General features: G+C 33.3%; 3 long non-coding RNA genes across 3 annotated transcripts; 1 reads left to right on the plus strand and 2 right to left on the minus strand.

Annotated features, from left to right (window-relative positions):
• The first annotated feature begins 14119 nt into the window (after positions 1 to 14119).
• Positions 14120 to 17016, plus strand: LOC127834274 (uncharacterized). The gene is made up of 3 exons (XR_008027855.1): positions 14120 to 14676; positions 15136 to 15357; positions 15790 to 17016. It is a non-coding gene; the product is annotated as an uncharacterized LOC127834274 (long non-coding RNA).
• A 683-nt stretch (positions 17017 to 17699) lies between these two features.
• On the minus strand, positions 17700 to 20982 carry LOC127834269 (uncharacterized). The gene is made up of 3 exons (XR_008027851.1): positions 20540 to 20982; positions 19878 to 20063; positions 17700 to 18457 (listed from the first exon to the last, which is right to left on the minus strand). It is a non-coding gene; the product is annotated as an uncharacterized LOC127834269 (long non-coding RNA).
• On the minus strand, positions 18843 to 19729 carry LOC127834278 (uncharacterized). The gene is made up of 3 exons (XR_008027859.1): positions 19483 to 19729; positions 19333 to 19432; positions 18843 to 18982 (listed from the first exon to the last, which is right to left on the minus strand). It is a non-coding gene; the product is annotated as an uncharacterized LOC127834278 (long non-coding RNA).
• Positions 20983 to 21218: the final 236 nt, after the last annotated feature.

Here is a 21218-nt window from a genome sequence, read left to right on the forward strand (position 1 = left end):
AGCAGGTTAAACTATACTTTTTATTATGGCATTATACAAAACGTAAATCTTAAATCAGTGTAACTGTCTTTCACAAGAAAGAGTCAAAGGACAGTGGAGCAAGTGACGAAAAAGATATTGAAGAACAAGAGAGAGGGAGTGGAATATAAAGAAAAGAGATGAAGGAAGAGAGAACGAAGAGCAAAAAAGAGACGAAGGAAGAGAACAGGAAAGGAGATGGAGAAGAGAGATGCGAGGTGAGATAGCAGGAAATTAGATAGTAGAAAGGTGAAGAAGAAGAGAAAAGTTTCAAATATTGGAAGCGGGAATGGGTAACTGGTGTTGGTAAATTATTACATTTTATTTCGGTGCCTGTGCTTAGACGTATGTAAAATGTCAAAAATATAAGTTCACATGCAACTTATCGTTTATATAAACAATTTTGTTAAAAAATGAAACGAACACAATTTCTGTTGGTTTAAATAAGATCTGTAGATTGGCAAGTACTGGCCGTTTGGAATTACATGAAAATTTGTGAAGTAACCGGTTCTCGGTCAAATGAAAAGTACGCTTGTTAATGACACCACCGCTGTGTCTTTAAAGATTATGTATTTTAAATTAACTTAATATGTATGTATTTGTTTTATAAAAACAGTAATGTTAAAAGGACTCCAGCTTTGCACTTTATGCTTTATTCTGTGTTTTGTGCATTAGAAAGGCACCTTTTCTTGCAATACCAGGTATTTAAAATCTATATTGTATGGTTTGTAATAAAAATATTCACTCAAGTAAAATGTGTTTTTTCCCTACATGTTTGATATTCAAATACTTTTCAACCGGATATAAACATGTTAAATTGTTTGTAGTACATTAACTAATTTATCAAAGAGATCTAACATGTGGCTTATGGACATGGTAGGGTATGAAGTAAAACAACTTCTTTCATGGGTACATAATAAATATAAAGAAAAACAACTGCATTAGCGCTTTATTGTCAATATCAACAGTTGTCTTTCTTGCAATTGCATGCACAATACATAAATAGAAATTAAAAGAAAAAAATGAAATATAAAACTCGCATACATGTACATAGAGATGCTTCTTTTTGAGTAATGTCTTCGCGCAGTAAATAATTATTGACTCAACGTCTTAATTAATATCAGTAACTTTACAATTTGCAATGTTTAGTTTTTTCAGTATATGGACTTGCGTTTTAACATGTTATTTTTTGTTGTTTCAGTTTGAGTTCATACGCTTTTTCAAATATCGCATCGCTGTAATAGCCTACTAGACTGTTACAGACTGTGCATTCTCACTTGTTCGTGTTTATTTTAAATAATGCTTTATAACTATAAGACTGTACCCGTTTATTTACATTTGTTTTTATAAGTAAACTTGTATGAAGATTATTTTCATAAGCTGATGTAATTACACTCATAAAATGTAATTCTAAATGCGTTCGTTCTACTTGGGTTCAGTGTATTTTAAGTAACGTAAGTACCTGAGAACTTATCAAGAATAATTATAGTGAAAACACTGCGTTTAAAATCTAGGTTTAAATGTACGAAAAAACGTTCATGTTGATATATTGTCTGCCCGTTTTACAATTTTGTTTTAGTTTTTAGTCGGTTAAATGATTTGCTATTGAAGCATTAAATGATCTAATTAATTACTACTAAGCTGTTTTTCATAGGGTTTCTCCGGTGAAATAACATGTATTGTCCCAAGAAATACATTTTGATGTAATATTAACATAGATTTTTTTTTATCTTCTCGGATGGATAATGAAGGACAAAGCATATTCGTTTAATTATAAAAAACACATTGTGATTTTCATTTTTTACTTATCTCCTACTATTGTCACAGATGAGGAATGCAATCCTGGATCAGTATCTATTAGCTTTCAGTACATACTCTGATTACGTCATCGAGTTCTTTTTTACGTATTTACTATTATGACTAAGTGAATCGCGAGAATCTAAAGATCGTGTCTTTACTTCCTGTTTAATGCTCACTATTCGAATTCAAAGATCTATAGATGTTTGATTGAATATGAAGAAATCTCTAGAATTCCGATTAGCCCTTTCATGTATATGTATATTTATGAACGGTTCAACACCTTCTTAACTCAGTATTAAGTTTTACAGTATGACATTGATTTTGACAAATTTGTATAATCGAAAGGCGAAGAGAGACATATTCGAATTGGAACCCAATTATAATACAAGTAAAAGAAAAAGCTTTATGTTCGCAATTGGACAAACATGTTTTGCTTATTTTCAGTGAAGAAAATTCAAACCGTATTTGACAGAGACGGGATAGCGTTACACAACACAGACTTAAAAGTAGGACGTTTTTATTAATTTCCTGTAAGATTTTGAAAGCGTGTAAACTTTTTTTTTCTTTTTTTTTGAAGCTTTTATTTAGAAATGCATATAAACATACACATACATACTATTTTTGAACATATCATAAAAAAAGTACCAATACAAATATATACCACAATTGTATATAGCGTAATATGAACAAAGGTACACTTTTTTGTCATATTTGTGTATGCCTCATATTCATTTCTTGACAAAAAGGAGACAAAAGCAAGAAAAAAAAGTAAAGTTACCCACAGATAAAAAACCTGCACAAAAAGAAAAACTATTTTCGATGTACTTATCTTAACATTTGTTTACAGTGACAAATATATAGTTTAAGTATAAAGTCGTTAGTTGTGTATGCTAACAATTTTTTTAACTACTGACCATCGTTCTTTTTCAGTTTCAGTTAGTTTTATGTGGTTATATATGGAGTAACCCCCCGATTAATTTGTAAGTATTCCATTATAATTTGGTAAAGTTTTCTTTCTTCTACAGGCAAAAAAAATAATTTTTAACTTCGAGAGATAATATATTCATTTTTTCGTTTGCAAATCCAGTACTTCCAAGAATAAATGACTTACAGTTCATTGTATCAGGTATATTTAATATGTGCACTAAGTCTGTCTTTAGATAAATGATCAATATTTTGACAGTGTCACATTCCCAAAAAAGGTGGGTAATTGTTTCTTCTTCTTGGTAACAAGAAGTACAATTTCTATTGTTAATTAAATTCATTTTTTTAAACAATAAAGAATTAGTTCCTAATATTTGGTGGATAATTCTATACTGAAACCACTGTGAGTAAGTATCTCTCGTTATGTAGAAATGATTTTTAAAAATATATTTCCATGTATTTTCCTCGTTATTGAGTATTTCCCATTTTTTTATGCAAATAGGTTCTACATTCTTTTTAACAAAACATTCATATGTGATTCTAGATAGTCTTTTATAATTGATAAAAAGTTAGCATAGCATGACAGAGAAGGCATTTGAACACTCACGTCTCTGTTGTTAAATTGGAGATTTAAGGATCTAATAATTGTCTTCACTGAGTGAATAAGACGTTCATAATGAATAAAATTGATACTTTTACCAGTGTATTGTTCAATTTGTGTTTTGCTTAAAAATAAGTTTGAGTAAATAACTATATCACGAACAAATCTTATGCCTCTGTCATGCATTGCTTTAATAAAGAAGTGTTCATTACCGATGTTAAAGTTATGATTGTAATACAAAGACATATTTAAGACACTTTTAACATCAGAAGTATCTAACAAGTCAATAAACTGTTCATAACATGTAAACACTTCAAACCAGAAATCATTTTTTAAACTATTTTTTACATCAGCAGCATAATGTTTTCCTGTGTTAAAAAGTGTTCCTATATTAAAAAGCGATTTAATATAAATGGTACATTTACTTTCATAACATGAATACAGTTTGCTTATCCATGCAAGTTTTTTTTTAATAAGCATATATGTCAACATTTAATCCACCATTTTTGTACTTTTGTACTAGAGTGGATCTTTTGATTTTATATGGTTTGCCATCCCACAAATAGTCAAACATAAGTTTATTTATTCTTTCAAGGATTTCCTTATTAGGGGTTGGAATGGCATAAAAACGGTGAGTAAATAATGGAAGTATTAAAGACTTTATCACAGTTATTCTATCTATAGGTGTAAGTAGTCTTTTTTCCATTGATTAATTAGATTTATCGCTTTATCAATTTTTCCGCGTAAGTTCAAATCAACCATATTTTGTAGGTTGACATCAAATATTATTCCTAACAACGTAAATCTGGTAACCCTCCATGTTAATTTGTATTTAGATTTATTGATTTTGAGCTTTACTTTAGGGCTCCTATCCATATAACATTAGTTTTATCACAATTTACGTTTAGTCCAGAGAATAAAGAAAAAGCATGGAGCATATTCAATGCACAGTTCAGGGAGGTATCAGAACCATCCAGTAATAAAGACGTATCGTCAGCAAATTGCGAAATTTTATATTCTATACCGTTTATAGTAATGCCTTTTATATCAGAACATTATTTGGTTTTAATTTCTAGTAATTCTGCGCATAAAATAAAAATATAAGGTGAAATAGGATCACCTTGTCTACAGCCGCGGCCTATTGGGAAGCTGTCGGATAAAAATCCATTTAATTGGACCATTGTTTGCGTATTGTTTAGGAAAATTGATATATAACGTTTGAAGCTATTTTAAACTCCTTAACGTCAATAACATTGTAATACATTGTTCACTTTGTATCATGTGTTTATCGCTTGAATGTTTCATGGTCGTACTTAATGTCTTAGTTCTAAGATGATCTGAGTTGTATCAGCTGCTCATATATAAATACTGGGGTTCGTGGATTTTGTTGTGAAGAAAAAGCAGCTTGACATAGTGACTCATCACATAAAAAATGTTTTTAATAGACCAATGATGCACATGACTTTTGAGCATTTTATCTTGCAGGCAAAATATTCACTATATGTCTTTACGCGTTAATCACTTATGAGTACTGGGTCGAATAATCTTCCTCGATCATCATCTAAATAGTAACATTAACCTACAGCTGTGCCTTTTGAACTTATGTAAATGGGTTAATGAATTAATATTTACAATTCTTACCCAGGGGGCATCTGCGTTTATTAAATTCAGGATCTTGTCAAATTGCAACTATTTTGTCAGTTTTTTAACCAACCTATTCTGACACTTATAAAAAGAGAATACAATCGTTAAAAGACTGATAATACAATAAAATTATGAATATACTTGACATGTTTTTTTAAATTTAAGTTTTAGAACTGGTTTGTGAAAATAGCGGTAAGTCAACGAATTGGTCGTTTAAACGACCACCATGCTTCATCACCGACGCATATCGCTGGCAACATATTATCCCGAAACTCCCGACTCATCCCCTACACCTGCAACACCGACATGGCGGCTCCACTTCCGGTGCTCTCGAACGTAGAGTTCTCGTAGCACCTGCTTCTGTTGCCATGGAGCCTCGTGGTGTTGCCTAGCAACGCTGAGTCCACGAATAAGCGGGCCCACTTGTTGAGCTCCTCTCTGGACCCGTGCACGTCTAGGTCGGGGCTACGTTAAAGAAAACAAAGATGTTAATTTTAGGTGTTACTGCATGAGTCTCGTTCTGAGACAACGGGGCTTAATGCATGTGTGTTAAGTGTTTTCCAAAATGGAGTTCGCACAGACTAATAAGTGCCGATACTTTACGCTTTTATGGAATGGTTCGTTTAAAGAAAGTCTCGTTAAACCGAAAATTTTGCGGACTGCTTAAACTTATCTGGGACGACACTTAACGCTTCTACAGGACGAGGCTCATTTAATTTAGTACGTGTAGTTGTTCATGTATCTGCTTGTTTTATACGTGTCCGATGTGGCATTTTAGTCCCTAGGATTGCATTTGTTACATGTGTCCCTTCCTACCATAAAATGCTAGTTTAAGAAACGCACGTGCTCGCTATGGGGGTAGTCCTCTCCGTGTGTTGGTCTATCGCTTAATTTCGTTTCCTTAGAGTAAAATTTAAACTTTTTTCCCGACACACTTATTTAACGTCAATATGTAGGGTAAAAAGAGTTCATGATATACATTATTTTCCATTCAAAAAGCAATACTTATATTCTTATAAATACAATTTAGTGGATTATCTTGTTTGCATGTTTCATGACAGTCCACACATTTTCCATTATTATTATTATTATTAGCAGGCATGTAGGACACAATTCAAACGTGAAAAGTTATGCTCACATGTATCAGGTTATGATACATAACACACGCAAGCATTATTAAAAGTGAAACACACAGTGGTACAGACATGCGTATGTTTTTATATATGTCGTTACCATGATTTAGTAAATCGTTCGCGTGACTTAGTTTTTTTATATAGAATTTGGACGTGATAAATAACACGCGTGAATAACTTAATATGTCGTGTGAACAAGCAGCTTGGTCGTGGCATCGACGCAAATAAAAATGCACCTGTCAGATCTGAGCCATTGTAGAAAATATATCTCTACAACGGTGAAGTAATAAAAAATTAAAAAAACAAATCGCTTTTAAGTTTGTCGTGAGGTACTGGATATGGTGTCCTAGAATTGGGGGTCAGGGGTCCGATTACCACTGTGGGAGCGTTCTTAATATCTCCATTAGGTTCATCACGTACTGGTTTCACACAGGAAACGGACACGAGGGCGTTTCGATTAGTCTTAGACTTTCGATATCGATCTTAAATACATAGGTTTAAAAGAAATCGCCTGCCATGAGACGGAGCGCTCTATATGGTTGCGCAGCCGATGCCAGCGCAGCTGCTGGTAGGTCTCGTAGATGCGAAAGTAGCAGGCGATAAGCACGGCCACCACCACCAGCACGAGCGCCCCGAGCGTTCCCGCCACGATATACAGGTTGTGTCGGTGGGCGGAGTCCGAGAGCTCGGAGGTCTCGACGGGCGGAGAGAATATGTCCACTGAAAGAGGCAGCAACGGAATATCCTCGTTCTAGGTAAACTGGGCTTTATGGATGTGCGTTAAGTGGTGTCCCATATAAGTATGTGCAGTCCGCACAGGCTTATCAGGGACAACACTTTCCGCTTTATGGTAATTTTCATTTACAGAAAGTCTCTCATAAACCAAAAGCTATCGTAGGCGAAAAGTTTCGTCCCTGATAAGCCTGTGCGGATTGCACATACTTATATGGGACACCACTTAACGCACATCCATTAAGCCCAGTTTTCCCTTAAATTCTAATACGACCCAAAGCTTGCCTTGCTTGTCAGTCTTTATGTGCTTGATGCCAGTCCATGAACATTTTTACCATGAACATTTTTCACTATTATTTTGTTTAGCATGAAATCTGCTTTTGCCTTAAATCTGTAACATATAAGTATGTGCAGTCCGCACAGGCTTATCAGGGACAACACTTTCCGCTTTATGGTAATTTTCGTTTTCAGAAAGTCTCTCATAAACCAAAAGCTATCGTAGGCGAAAAGTTTCGTCCCTGATGAGCCTGTGCGGATTGCAAAGGCTAATCAGTGACGACACTCTACGCACATGTATTTAGCCCAGTTTTCCAAGAAACGAGGCTCAGAAGGGATCGTGTATGCATTTCGAGGTTAATGAGATCCCACCGCGTCTTGGAGTTGTTGCGTTTTGATTTCGTTTGAGCGACATTGCTGCTCTAGACGGCTTTTACAAGACATTTAAGGTAATCCGCAGAATCGCTATGGTAATCTCACCATTCAAGAAATTTGTCCATATGATAAAATTTGTTTGATGCATGTTGATTGATTTATTAAATGATTGTTTGATTGATTGACTAATTGATTTGGTGACTCCCTTATACAGCTATACGGATATTCCGCTCAGTATAAGATGCAAGATCGCTAGATTACTTTCGCAGAATCACATTGGTATTTTCTGAACCGAATTTGCTATAGGAAACTGCGCTTGCAATTTTGAGTCTATAAATGTTCTTCTTGTTCCTGGGACAGGGCCACAGCACAGGTACAGCATACTGCAAAATAAGTAGTTTCTAGTTTCTGTGCCATTCTTTTTCATGTTTAATGTTCTTATTTTGTGCTTATTTTTGTGCTTTTTGCGCTCTTTTTGTGCTTTTTGTATTGCATGTTTCAACATTACCCTGTTGATTTCAATTGTCTATAAATATTTTGTTGTTTGTGCTGAAATGCTTAGGCCTATTTGTGTACCCGTCAATGTGTATACATGTACGCATTAATGTTGTATGTTTAGAGCCAGTTGCATGACACCAGTGACAGTCAAATAAACATTATTCACTTTTCATTACTATTTTTTATTTGTTACGTAATCTGTTTACTTAAATTCTAATACGACCCAAAGCTTGCCTTGCTTGTCAGTCTTTATGTGCTTGATGCCAGTCCATGAACATTTTTACCATGAACATTTTTCACTTTTATTTTGTTTAGCATGAAATCTGCTTTTACCTTAAATCTGTAACTACCTTCGGTCTGCTGTGATTGTCAGTTTTTATATGGGCTTATATATACTTGCTGTGCTTGTCAGTTTTATATGTGCTTATATGTACTGGCTGATCTTGTCAGTTTGTATATGCTTATGTGTACTTGTCAGTTTTTTTATGTGCTTATATGTACTTGCTGTGCTTGTCAGTTTTTTATGTGCTTATATGTACTTGCTGTGCTTGTCAGTTTGTATATGCTTATGTGGACTTGTCAGTTTTTTATGTGCTTATGTAAACTTGTTGTGCTTGTCAGTTTTATATTTGCTTATGTGTACTTGCAACCTTTTATTTGTGAGGAAGCTGCTGACCAGTTCAATTCGAATCTGTTTCAATTTGATACCTCGTGTTTGCCCACTTTCTTAGCTCATTTTGTGTTTGGTTTCTTCTTAGTCTTTAAACTCATAATTTTTTACGGCAATTTTTTATTTTTTTATTTTTTATTTTTTAGATCTACTTATAGATCAAGATCAGCGGCCTCATGCACAATATTTCTTTAAATAGTATGAAAACTATTAGAATTTAATACTGTGATTTCATTAACTTATTAGCATGCATATCATATCTATAAACCTAATTTTGCTATATTTTATTTCCATATTGTAGCTGTTTTATACTTGTTACATTTATACACATGTTTATATAGTCGGTTCAAAAGCCTATACAATATGGTCAAACTATATATCATTTTAAAGCTTAAGACGGATAGAATAACATAAACACATTTTTGACATTCAATTTTTGTGTGCTTTATTCATATTTTGGTTTACAACCAATACATTTTTACACTAATTTACAAAATCTCAATCTAAAGCCAGGAAGGATATGCACTACCTTACGCTGAATAAATACAAAGCTATATACATATACAAGGTCAAGTAAGCAACATTTCACAGAAAAATATATAAAACAACAAACGAGTTTTTATTCAACTGCCTTTTTTGGATAAATTTCCTAAACAAAGTTCTAAAAGTAACTAAAACGTAACTTCTTTTTAAAAATCCATGTATAGTGGATAATAAGAGTCACAATTCTATTTCAAAGGCTTAACAATTTTGTTATTTACCTCTCAACCAAATTGCAAATTTTAAACCATCTCAAATTGAAATAGATTGCAGACGACATATAAAATTGTAAAGGAACATAAAGAATTTGGCAAACCGATTGATTTTATATTTCGATTCCTTCTACTCATTTTAAAAGCGTGGCCATCGCTGTGCTCCGTAGAAAAACGTGCAAAACAAATCGGTCGAAACCACGTGCAGTGGTGAGAAAACCGGGTATGTGTATACACATACCTGAGAAAACACATACTTATTTTGACAGTTGGGTGGCAACTAGTAAAACAACTATTAACATTAATCAGCAAGAGATCGCACTAAATAACAGAAATGACCACGTAGAGATATCATCACTTACCCTATTTCAAATATTTTCCCACATTTTTTCAAAATGAAGCCTCTACATGAATCTTAATGGCTTATGTTGTCAATTTATGTCTTGCCGACTCAAAATAAATCTTATCTTAACTTTTCACTCGTAAAAGAAGTGCTACCCACGATTCCTTTCGCGCTAGTACACAGGTCAGTAAGACCGGTGTGTACACAATGTTTCATTGAGCGTTTGCAAAACCGGATTATTGCCGCAATAGGGTGTGCCGCGTTACCCGTTTAAACTACTGAAGCGATCACCGGTTTATAGGAAAAGGATATCAGTTCTACTAGACAGCAGTTCGGCGCTGGACGTGGAACAGATGAAAATCAAAACTTAATTTATTTCGATATTTTTGTATGAGTTAAGTTTTATATGTAAAGGATTTATTACGAAAACTTTGAAAATATATTAGTGCCACATTGTGAAACGTGTTAAATGCATTTTGAGTTCCAAGTTTGATATCGTGTGTATAAAAATGGGATTTATTAAGAGAACGTGAGTATTCATATTTGTCATATTTATATTTAAGTTTGAGTTGTTCCCAGTAGCTGTCCTGTAGCATAATGTTCATTTTTAGATCATCTATTTAAAAAAAAAAATATTATGAGCTATTGTCATCACCTTGGCGTCGGCGTTGGCGTCAGCGTCGGCGTCCGGTTAAGTTTTGCGTTTAGGTCCACTTTTCTCAGAAAGTATCAATGCTATTGCATTCAAACTTGGTACACTTACTAACTATCGTGAGGGGACTGGGCAGGCAAAGTTAGATAACTCTGGCGTGCATTTTGACAGAATTATGTGCCCTTTTTATACTTAGAAAATTGAAAAATTTGGTTAAGTTTTGTGTTTAGGTCCACTTTATTCCTACAGTATCAAAGCTATTGCTTTCATACTTGCAACACTTATTAACTATCATAAGGGGACTGTGAAGGCAAAGTTATGAAACTCTGACTGGCATTTGGACGGAATTATGTGCCCTTTATACTTAGAAAATTGAAAATTTGTTAAGTTTTGTGTTTTGGTCCACTTTACCCCTAAAGTATCATAGATATTGCTTTCATACTTGGAACACTCGCAAACTATCATAAGGGTACAGTAAAAGGACAAGTTGCATAACTCTGGTTGTCATTTATACGGAATCATGGCCCTTTTTTGACTTAGTAACTTTGAATATATGGTTAAATTTTGTGTTTCGATCCACTTTACTTCTAAAGTATCAAGGCTATTGCTTTCAAACTTCAAATACTTTCATGCCATCATGAGGTTACTGTACCTGGCAAGTTGAATTTTACCTTGACCTTTGAATGACATTGACTCTCAAGGTCAAATTATTAAATTTTGCTAAAATTGCCATAACTTCTTTATTTATGATTAGATTTGATTGATACTTTGACAAAACTACTCTTACCTGACATACCACAATAGACTCCACCCAAACCATTCCCCGTGCCCTCCTCCCCTCTCCCCCCCCCCCGAATCCTCCCCCCCCCTATTATTTTTTAAGATCATCTCACAAATGACCACCACACCCTCGAACTTTACCCCCCCTATCCCCCCCCCCCCACAAATTATTTTTTTGAAACGGTTAAAAAACACAAATATTTATTTTTATTATTTTATTTGCGTAATTTGTGTCAAAATTTTTATTAGTTTTTTGTATATTAGAAATTTAGTTTTCAACATAATCATTTGCCCGTGATAGAATGCCAATCGTATTTATTCTGCATCGATAAGATATAATTTTGCGTATTGTTTTTCACGTTATAACAATTTTAAAATCGTATTTAAGGTTCATGTAGAGGCTTCATTTTGAAAAATGTGGGACCCCTAGCATTGAACTCAAATTTGACTAAAGGAAGAGTGCCACATTGAAAATGTATACGTTTATGCTTTAAAGGATGTTTTTCCTTCAAACTGCTACCAATTTTGTACATCAACGTATCATAACACCCACAAAATCAATCAAAATACACAGCAATTTTAACACTAAAATATACATTATTTTCAAAAATCTTAATCATGTTTATTCCACGTATTTCGGCGGAAAATTATATAACTTGTGAATAATATCGACATTGACGAGGGCAAGTTACGCTTAAATAGTAAAAAAAGTTTACATATCTAGAAATATCAAAACTCGAACACATGTCATTTCATCACCATGGGGGCAGCCATTTTTAAATTAATAAAATAGAAAGAAACATGCTAAAAACTCACTCATCGCCTAATTGACATTCCAAATGGCTGACGATGACAAATGCATTGGATTGTAATCTTTCCGTTGATGTTTGCAAACCGCACGATCAGACCTCATAAACACTCAAAAAAATAACCATGTAAGAAGCATTTCACCAATGTTAACAATCGTTGTCGAATCATATGTACTTATATTATTATATTATTGCGCATAAAATAGTACGCTTACAGACTGGCAGGAAGATCGATACGTAACTCCGTTCAATTCATAACGGTATACTATTCTATTGATAATATATAATAATACATCGCTTTAACAATCTAAAAGTAGAAATAATTCTTTTAAACGGAGTTTTTAATAACGAAAGTGAAAATAACGGAAGTTGGATGGATATTCTATGAGATGCACTTCGGCTCCAGAAAAACAATACAAATAAACTAAAAAAGACGTGTGGGGGACAATTTTCAGCTGGAAAATATTTGAAATAGGGTAAGTGATGATATCTCTACGTGGTCATTTTTGTTATTTAGTGCGATCTCTTGCTGATTAATGTTAATAGTTGTTTTACTAGTTGCCACCCAACTGTCAAAATAAGTATGTGTTTTCTCAGGTATGTGTATACACATACCCGGTTTTCTCACCACTGCACGTGGTTTCGACCGATTTGTTTTGCACGTTTTTCTACGGATCACAGCGATGGCAACGCTTTCAAAATGGGTAGAAGGAATCGAAATATAAAATCAATCGGTTTGCCAATTTCTTTATATTCCTTTACAATTTTATATGTCGTCTGCAATCTATTTCAATTTGAGATGGTTTAAAATTTGCAATTTGGTTGAGAGGTAAATAACAAAATTGTTAAGCCTTTGAAATAGAATTGTGACACTTATTATCCACCATACCTGGATTTTTAAAAAGTAGTTACGTTTTAGTTATTTTTAGAACTTTGTTTAGGATATTTTCCAAAAAAGGCAAATGAATAAAAACTCATTTGTTGTTTTATGACAATTATTTTCTGTGAAATGTTGCTAACTTGATCTTGTATATGTATATAGCTTTGTATTTATTCAACTTAAGGTAGTTCATATCCTTCCTAACTTTAGATTGAGATTTTGTAAATAAGTGTAAAAATGTATTGGTTTTAAACCACAATATGAATAAAGCACACAAATATTGAATGTCGAAAATGTGTTTATGTTATTCTATCCGTCTTAAGCTTTAAAGGGGCTTGTTCACACTTAAATTGCATTTTTTTAAAGTTTTTCATTTAATGATTTAAATTGATAAATTTAAACATCGCAAATAACGTGCTCCATTTAAAACAAAATAAGAAAGGAAAAAGTAAGCCGCGCCAAGGCTCGAACCACTGACCCTTGGATCGGTTTTATCCCCGACTAAATATAAATTTTAAATATAAATTTAAACGATGATAATGTCAACCATCTCTACACCTCTTTTTGCCAACCAGTGGGCGGAGTCTAAACTTTGCAGGTGCATGTGACGTCACGCGTTAACGCATTGTGACAACAACAACAAATATGGCGGAATCTGTATTGTCAAACACGGAAGAATCAGGTAAAATATGTTTTTTATTGTAAACCTCAATAGTGCGTATGATTTTATTTTATAAAAGTAGGTTAAAATAGTATAACTGATCAAATGATTCGTATTCGTTACATAAGTATATGCATATACATCACAGAACGCGTAAATACTGATTCTCTCGTTTACACTAAAGTTACAAACAGAGACCAAAATTAAAAGCCAAGTTGAATACAGAATTAAGTTTAGTATTCGCGCAAATAAATTAAATATATCATTAGCCTTGGAGTACTGAGATCATTTTAACATTACAGTATCTTTTCTTTCCTCATAACTGACAACATTATTTGTTGGCAGACAATTCAAGATGCTGTGCATTTATTGACATATTCATTATTGTGTGTTATATGACAATGACATTTATTATTAACTAAAATGCATTTGAATGGTACTGGTAGTTTATTAATTTAAACCTGAAACTCATAGTTAATGTATTTATATCTGTTTCTTCTGCACAGCTATTTTATAAATAAACTGAATAACCAAAATATTTTTGAAAATAGTAACACAGTTTAGTAGTTCATGGCATCAAATGCATGTAGCGGGCGCCAGACAACTCGCCCCAATACCAAATTGCCCCAAAACAAACTCGCACCAAACATATGGTCACTCGCTCCAACCAAGAGACAACTCGCCCCAATTTATTTTCGTGCATCTTATTGTTTCTTTATTTAAAGTATTTTATCTTTATATTCTTTGTTAATTTAGCAAAGCACATATATATTTTGATAAATGTGTATTTCAACAGTACATTGTATTTTGAATAAATCAAATACAGGTCATCTAAAATGCATGTATCATTATATTTGTAAAAGCCAAGAATATTCTGGATATTCCTCTTTTTTCAATTGTTTTGAATATCCTCAAGATTTTATTTCCTGAATGTTGAAGAAAACTTATTAGATAATAATTCCACATATTTACAACTCACCTTTTTAATAGAGACCATAAATAGTTTTAAAAAGTCAGTGGTTAAAATTGTGTATTTACTTTTTCAATAGGATACAACCATAATTAAACCAAGAAGTTTATGAAGAAGGGATCACTGGATTTTGTCACTTTGGTACAAGAAACAGAAAGGTATACTTGTTTAGCTGCATTTTTTTCTGTTGATTTCATTTGAGAATATTAAAATAATTTGTAGATGTTTTCAGATATTCAGGCAAGTTGTGATTTCATTGAAAAAATTATATGTCATTTCACAATAATCTTGAATGGAAACAGAAAAAAACACATTTCACAATAATCTTGAATGGAAACAGAAAAAAAACACAGTTCAACGCACTTATTGTTAATATATAAAACAAAGTCTTTGTATGTAAAACTGTGTTGCCACATGAGCAAAGAATAAAAAAAAAATGATCCTACACTACACTAGGTGAATATTGAAATTTTACCAAAAAAAATGACAGGAATGTTTAAAAATAGTGTCATGAAAAAATAAAAAATTCTATATGTACATATAGCTACATCATGTGTCAAAATTCTTAGCTTTATGTTTAAAACATATATTGTTAAATGCAGAAATGTCTTTTCTAGGATATCATAGACCACCTTACTTATACAGAAGCATAGGAGCTGTTGAAGGAAATTGCTGCCAGACAGTCAGCAGTTATCACTGACAGCCTGTCCTGGCCCAGCTTGGACCATCCTAAAGCTAACCATGATGGTGTGTTTGCAAGAATTGTCCATTTGGTAGACCATGATGAAGACCAGCTTTATTGTGGCATGGCCTGACAATACTGTACAAGCCAGAGACCAGTATGTTTACTGTTGTTGAATATGACCCATTGTTCATGTTTAGTTTTCTGTGGGACTGTTTAACAGAATTAATAATGCACTTTATCTATTTCAAATATGTTATTTTTCTGTGGACTGTATAACGGAATTATTAATGCATTTTATCTATATCAAATATATTATTTGTCTTTGGGCCTGTTTAACGGAATTAGTAATGCATTTTATCTTTATCAAATATTGTTGCTTGTAATATGAATATAGAACACGTAAAACTACTCATGTAATTGTCTCAGCTTAAAATCAAAAGTGTACAAAATTTAACTTATTTACTGTCGAAACAGTGGCCATTATGTTCCTGCATCTTAAAAGTTGGACAATAACAGCTAATATATATATATAAATATATAGATTTAGCAAGGGGTTTTGAGTTTTTTATGTGTTCATATTTTTCAGAAAAAGGGTTGAGTGGTGACTGATCCTCTCACCCTCGTTATCCAGGAAACGTTTCGGAACAACGTGTTGGCACTGAAGATGTGGAGGACACAGATTTATCACAGTACATCCTTTGGATACATGGACACCTTCAACGGGACGACAACAAAACTGTACCTGCCTTTTTTTGGACAGGAAGTAGTTAATAAAATTATTGTTAACAGCTTTTTTAGTCTTGTTGTTTAAGGATGCTTGCAACATTTAAGTGGATAAATGGTTGTTTTAAATTTGAATCTTCAGTAATGCATTCTTTATTAAATGATGTAATCTTATTTCTTTCAATATAGTGTAAATAATAAGAACATAATTATCCTTTGTATACAAAATGAAAACGAAGTTTACTGTTCTATTAATCATTATTTATTTATCTTGTTCTTTTGTCAGAAATATTACAGGGGCATACATACAGTATTCCTTAAATAAAAGGGGCATTTCTTAGAAAATTAACATGTATTTAAGCAATGCATATTCAAACTTTTTCCACATTTATAACCAGCAACAATATGTAAGTATTATAATGTAACACAAATTAATACTTTGAATTTACTACTGATTTTGCTGTGCCTGTGAGTCGGTCATCAAATAAACATGTTTTACTGAAAGTTTGTTAAAAGATGTTATGTGGAAGACTTAATCAATCATTTAATAAATATTTGAGTCTTGCTCAGGGAAAAGGGGGTTTAATGCATGTACTCAATATTGTCCAAGATTAGGCTGTGCAGACTGCACAGGCTAATCAGGGGTAACACTTTCCGCCTTATCTGGATTTTCTCTAAGAGACTCCCTTTCAACAAAAAATACAATAAAGCAGCAATTGTCTGCCTGATTGGTATGATCAGCACAGGTTAATCTTGTACGACAATTTACGCACATGCATTAAGCCCCATTTTCCTAGGGCAAGGCTCACCTATTTAGGTTTTAGTTGTCTATATGCTCTTTAACTTTTTAATCATGATGCAGTTTCATATAATAATGTATTATGAGACGTTTTTAATTGATGCATATTCTTTTGTTCAGTGTTGAACTAATCATGTATTATAATAAGGTGTTCACTTAACATTCTTGCAGTAATGTTTTGCTGTGTAATATACATGTAATAATAAATCAAAATTGAACAACTAGCTTCTTATTTCTTCATGTTATTTATTAAAACATTTTAAACCAGAACAACAAAATCCATAACATAATGAACACAAAACATAATACTCTATGTTCATGAAACAAAACTATGATTGATAACATTTTGAATAAATGTTCTCAACTTTCAACATTTGACAGATCAAATCATTTCTGAATTCCACCAATTTTCTATTTATGGATAAACAGCACTTTATCATCTTTATGACAGTTTATGTAAGGCTATTACAATAAATGGTTGTTTATAGACTGATAAACAATGGAAAACAATACATAATCTATATATAGCATTGTGCTTTGATGTCATTGTTAATGGAACATAAACAAATGTGGTGTGCAGCTAGCACTCAACATTGACTATGGTAGCTTATACCTAAAAGAGTCAATAATTCCTGTTCATAGTCTTTACTTGTGACAAAAAATCAGGAAAATGCTGAGCCCAATGTTTATTTAGCTATTTGCCAGACAAGGTTTTCACAAATTCTTCTGTTTTAGAGTGACCTATGATCAAATACTTTGGATCCTCTGTTGTAATAACAAAACAATAAATTCACCATATTTGATCATGGGTCTCCCATAAAAAACTTAACACAATTCATGATACATAACACCTATAACTATAAGAGTCAACAATTCCTGTTAATGGTCTTGACTTGTGACAAAAAAATCTGGAACTTGGCCCAATGTTTATGTAGTTATTTGCCAGACAAGGTTTTTACTTTTTCAGAGTGATCTATGATTGAATACTTTGGATCCTATATTGTTATAACAAAACAATTAACAAAATTCACAATACCTTACACACTTAAAACTCAAATACATATTCTCATGGCATTTCAGGGCACTTGTATTCTATGTTCATGAGTATTTTATCAATTATATTTCTGCCCTATGTTTATAAGCAGTTCACTTATTAAAATCACATTTTATCACCATGATGATGACAGGACAGTCGACCATAATGTCACACATTTGGTCACGCCTTCATATTACACAAATAAATTTAAGCATCATTTTAAATACTAAAGTCATCTACTGACTGAAAAAACAGCCAGGGTCACACATGCACTTTCATACTCAATGGTATACATCATATAAAACCATGCTGCCATATTCTCACATGTTCCTACCCATAGTCAGTTATCATTGATTTCAGCTTTGTCAATTTTTTAATTGATAATAATGGTATGTTGAAGTTAGTTAAAACAACATAGTTACAAACACCATGTACCAATTTGTATGAGTAAATCTTCATATTGTTTCCGGGTTGCTTGCCCTTGACCTATTGGATATTGCAGCTCCTCATTAGCGGCAGGTGGATATATAAGGGGCAATTGTAGAGGCAATCAGCTTTGGATAAGCTGAATCAACAAGGAACTTTGATCGAAGAGTTTTTTCCTTGATGATCTCTGTGTAATCAGTTCATGTACGTGTATCCCTTCTTTTCATTGATTGGCACCACCATCCAATTTTTGGCTGCCTTCAATTTACTCTGAAATAACATATAAGCATATTGGTAATTTTGAAATGTACACTAAAACTTATCATAAAAACTATGTATGAAATTTGTTTGCTATTTTAAACATTATTTTATTCATATCATGCCAATCAGGTAACCTACCAATACTTTTCTGGGCTACTTGATTCACCAGTATTAACTTATGAACCTACCAATACTTTTCTGGGCTACTGGATTCACCAGTATTAACTTATGAACCTACCAATACTTTTCTGGGCTACTTGATTCATCAGTATTAACTTATGAACCTACCAATACTTTTCTGGGCTACTTGATTCACCAGTATTAACTTATGAACCTACCAATACTTTTCTGGGCTACTTGATTTACCAGTATTAACGTATGAACCTACCAATACTTTTCTGGGCTACTGGATTCACCAGTATTAACTCATGAACCTACCAATACTTTTCTGGGCTACTTGATTCACCAGTATTAACTTATGAACCTACCAATACTTTTCTGGGCTACTTGATTCACCAGTATTAACTTATGAACCTACCAATACTTTTCTGGGCTACTTGATTCACCAGTATTAACGTATGAACCTACCAATACTTTTCTGGGCTACTTGATTCACCAGTTTTAACTTATGAACCTACCAATACTTTTCTGGGCTACTTGATTCACCAGTATTAACTTATGAACCTACCAATACTTTTCTGGGCTACTTGATTCACCAGTATTAACTTATGAACCTACCAATACTTTTCTAGGCTTCTTGATTCACCAGTATTAACTTATGAACCTACCAATACTTTTCTGGGCTACTTGATTTACCAGTATTAACGTATGAACCTACCAATACTTTTCTGGGCTACTGGATTCACCAGTATTAACTCATGAACCTACCAATACTTTTCTGGGCTACTTGATTCACCAGTATTAACTTATGAACCTACCAATACTTTTCTGGGCTACTTGATTCACCAGTATTAACTTATGAACCTACCAATACTTTTCTGGGCTACTTGGTTCACCAGTATTAACGTATGAACCTACCAATACTTTTCTGGGCTACTTGATTCACCAGTATTAACTTATGAACCTACCAATACTTTTCTAGGCTTCTTGATTCACCAGTATGAGCTTATTATATAATGAAGTTATCATTCTTGAGTCACTAACTGACAATTACTATACTTCTAGAGATTGGTGGAGAATGGCATTGAAATAATTTCATGACCAATCATCATGCAAGTTATCTGAACAGTTCAGAAAACAAACCAGCTATCGGATATCCTCTGGTTTTCATAACATAATAAGTGTCTGGTAAAAAAAATGATAAAGCAATTATAATACCAAGGAACTTTAGGAAGCACATAGAATCTTCTTGAATATAAATATATTATTTTATCAACTAAAATATGCTAAGACAGGGTTGTTTGCATACTCTAAGTAAGATGTTATCTCTCCAATTCCTGACACATGACCAGGTGTGGTACTTCCTTGTGACACAAATGACAGGCCAGGACCTGGCGGGGGCTGATGACCGTGCATAGGTGAAGAGCTTGTTGTTCTAACATTATGCTGAACAGTCAAACTTGCAATAGTTTGGCCGGCACGTCTTCCTAAATACCTTAAAAAGAAGGTATGTTTTAGAATATAAAAATCACATATCAATTTAAAGAAACAACAAAATTGATGTTAAAATCAGGGAATAAACTGTAGAATCATATTATCATATCATGATAATTGATTACATAATATAACATATACATTTGCATACCAGTATATTTAATAATATAATATATACCGAATAAATTAATCATTCATCATTTATCATTAATTTCATGCTTCGTTTAACTCGTGTTGGAGTGTTCCTTATAAGTTATAACGAATTCATTAAATTGATACAAACATCTTGGCATAGTGGCATAAAGGCTTATTTTAAAACGCGCAATGAACAAATTATGTTAGCTGGTTTCGTTGCAGAGTAAAATATCCATACAATAAAACTAAAAACCTATCCAAACTTTTGCTAAAAGTCCTTTGTAAACAGGCAACACTTGCCAAAAACTAAAGTCTAAACGTAGCTTCTAAAATATGACTTACAATTCGTGTGTTTAAGAATAAGCCATTACACTGTCTTCGTCTCTTCCAACGATACTCCTATGGTTCTGCAAACACTCAGTCTGGTCGCCAAGATTGATTAAATTCGAGCGATGTCGCTGGCTCCGGCTTTTGTTTCTCTTTTTTATATTTTCTATCACAGAAATGAGATGCATTGTTTGTAAACCAAAAGCGGATAAGCGCAGCGCGCATGCGCTTGCTGCATTCTGGTATACTAGCTGGGATCCCATTCACAATTTCTGACTAAAAATAACTCATTTCGCTTGCTCCCCCCGGGACCCTAGCAACCCCCCTCGAGCTTACCCAAGGGGTTCCAGATTGTTAAATGTACACCTATTAATATTATGTATGGTTTGACTTTTCAACAACGAATATTGACAAAATACACAGTATGAAAAAAACAAAGACCTATAGATTACACAGATTGGTAACTTCGCGCCTTATCGGGCTATCTCGCGGCGGGGTCACGTGGTCGAGAAACTGATAAGAACACCTGTGTGTGGCGTTTGTCGTCCTAGATAAGAACATCTATGATCAGCAGACGATTTATTCCATAAATCAGTCGGAGGGGTCCGGAGATTACCGGTGTATCACGATTGCGATAATATAGCGACTCGTAAGTAGCAACGGCTACGATAAGCGAGCAAAGTTATGCGAAAAT

This window comes from Dreissena polymorpha, chromosome 6 (assembly GCF_020536995.1).
Source record: "Dreissena polymorpha isolate Duluth1 chromosome 6, UMN_Dpol_1.0, whole genome shotgun sequence".
NCBI classification, from domain to species: Eukaryota; Metazoa; Mollusca; class Bivalvia; order Myida; family Dreissenidae; genus Dreissena; species Dreissena polymorpha.